Source organism: Ixodes scapularis, unplaced genomic scaffold (assembly GCF_016920785.2).
Source record: "Ixodes scapularis isolate PalLabHiFi unplaced genomic scaffold, ASM1692078v2 PGA_scaffold8__174_contigs__length_109621045, whole genome shotgun sequence".
Classification (NCBI taxonomy): Eukaryota; Metazoa; Arthropoda; class Arachnida; order Ixodida; family Ixodidae; genus Ixodes; species Ixodes scapularis.
The window spans coordinates 89,741,441-89,743,977 of NW_024609883.1; the positions used below are offsets into that span (position 1 = coordinate 89,741,441).

A 2,537-nucleotide genomic window follows, 5' to 3' on the forward strand; every position below is an offset into this window, starting at 1 on the left:
AAGCAACGCGTGAATCCATCCTCAAGCCAAAGACAAGAAGAACGCGTTGGACACAATAGCGCAACGCTGATTCAGGTCGTGGAGCCGTCCTGAAGACACAAAATAGACCGCCAAACAACAACAACCACAAAAAAAAAAGAAGAGACGCAATGTAATGCAGCGCGTTTATTGGGGACAAGGGCTTCTTGAAACTTTGCCTCTTGACGTGCCACTCCTCGCGTATCGTTCTGGATCATCTCGAATCGCCTTTTGGCACGAGCCAGAGCATGTTCCTGGTAGAGATTCGCGGAATCAGCAGCAAGAGCCGTACTGGAAATGACGTCTTCTTTGTTTTGCCGTTGGTTTCATAGATACCGGATATCGAATCACAGTGTCCTCTGTGGGTAGCTTGCTTTTACATAGCTAGTCCCACGGTGTTTTTCTTATTTTTTTCCAAAGTAAATACTTTTTTTTCTTACAGGGTGCTTACCGTTAAGCACCCTGTAATCAAGCAACGCAAAATTGCCGATAATATTTTTTAATTAAAAATCAAAAGCTCACGAAATAGCCAAAAAAAAAAAAAAACTTTAGCAGAGCGTGGTTTCGATCCACGGACCTCTGGGTTATGGGCCCAGCACGCTTCCACTGCGCCACTCTGCTTTTTTTTTTTTTTTTTTTTTTTTTTTCTTTATTTACTGCGCCACTCTGCTATAGGAATTGGCGTCAAGAAATATCTATCAGAAAGTTGCCGACGTTGGCGTAATTCCCACTGCACTCTATTTAAACGGACAACGTGCATTTTAAGAGAAATTTTCGAGATAAACCGGTATTTATATCTGTATTGAATACCTTTCTAGAAATTTGCTTTGTTGAACCTCGGATAAGGGCGACTAATAATCAGTCCCCGGATAACACATGTTCCCTCGCTTGTTTCTTTAACGGATCGGTCAAGGGCAAAAAATAGCGACTTGAGAGGGAAGACGCCCAACAGATCACTTTGGTGCATTGGTTTTGCTCATAAATGGTGAAGTCGTAGCCGCTCTAGGATCACCAAGACCAAGATGTACATTGCTTTTGGTTTTGTGGTCATAAACACAGAGCCAGTTCGTGAAACTGGAAACGCCCCTTCGATTTCGAGCAATTACTTTGTTAGCTGATTCTACACCCCGCCGTCGGTGTGGGGAATTACTATTGCATTACATCGCCATTTAATTTCGTGCGCTGAGGCAACCCTGCTGGATCTGCTCCTGAATGGACACGGAATCGCAAATATTTGTCTTATGAACCAGCTAGAACTTCGCATTTCTAGACATGCATCTATCTGACAGGACGATATAAGAGAAAAAAGGTCTATTAAGTTCGTTTTCAGGGACGCCCTCAAATGGGCATTCTGAGTTATACTCACTCGTGAACTGTAGCACGGTGTTTTGACAATCCGAAGGGCGTTTACTTTTCAGCATTGCCGGCCGCACCGATGCCCTACTAAATCCTAGAGACAGAGAGAGTAGGGACAACCTTTGAAATGGCGATTACGCCAACGAGAGAGCGTGCATTTGTCTGGTTTAGCTAAGCGAACATCCGACAGACAGTTAAAATACACCTCGTTAGGAAACCTCTCTTACGCTGGGCCTTCACACAACCGGGCAAGAAAAGAACGCCATTGTGAACGACAGTGTACAGCTGTGGATCACCCGGGTTTTAATCATTATTCGCCTACGTCAATGGTAAAGAGAAAAAAAAAAACGCGGTTCCAAGTTCCATACATGAATCGGATTGTCTGTAATATTTTGTCATTCTGCTTCACGACAGGTTACACCACGTGCAAGGTCATTTCTGGAAATCCAGTGCAGCTTAAAGAAACAAGACTGTATTTCAACAACATTGTACTTTGTTTTCTCCACTGGGCTTGCCTGTGTTTTCTCCGGTGTGTTATAATTCTACAAGGTAGTAATAGAAGCTCTCATCGTGGGTCGCTGGAGTCATTATATTCACTATTTATACCGCCGAAAGGGGAGAAGGGTGAACCTGCCTTTTTTTCCTAATAGTGACTTTTGTCCAACCGTCAAAATTGTCAGTTTCGAAGCAGTGGGCTTAGCGACATAGTCGCGTGAGTGGTGGCTGAAGTAATGCGAGAGAGCTAAAGCAAGCCCATAGATATTGATGGTGATGTACCTGGACAAAGTCCATTTAACATTTACTTGAATGAGAAATACGCTTTCCTTAGCTGTAAAGACGCTAGGAACCATGGAAAAAATCATTTGTTGTTTCTCTCCCCTAGTACTATACGCTAATGTTATTTTTAAGGTTGGCTGCTCACTCAAGCGAACTCTTGCAAGTTCCCGTTGTGTCCCAGTTCCAGCGCTAGTGTTGGCGTTAACGCGGCTTTACCAGTAACAGCGTTACCGGTAAAACTGCAGTTGTTTTTTTTTAGTAACATGGTACGAGATCGTTGCGTTTTTCAAAGGCGTAACGAATAACGTACTTGTGTTACATACTTCGAGTAGCGAGTAATGTAGTTACGTTACTCGATGCATTTTCTTCTCAAGATTTTATGACTA

The 2,537-nt window shown here is 43.2% G+C and overlaps 1 non-coding gene across 1 annotated transcript; it reads right to left on the reverse strand.

The window, feature by feature from the left end:
* Window positions 1-567: 567 nt before the first annotated feature.
* On the reverse strand, window positions 568-639 carry Trnam-cau. The gene has a single exon. It is a non-coding gene; the product is annotated as a tRNA-Met (tRNA).
* Between the last annotated feature and the right edge of the window lie 1,898 nt (window positions 640-2,537).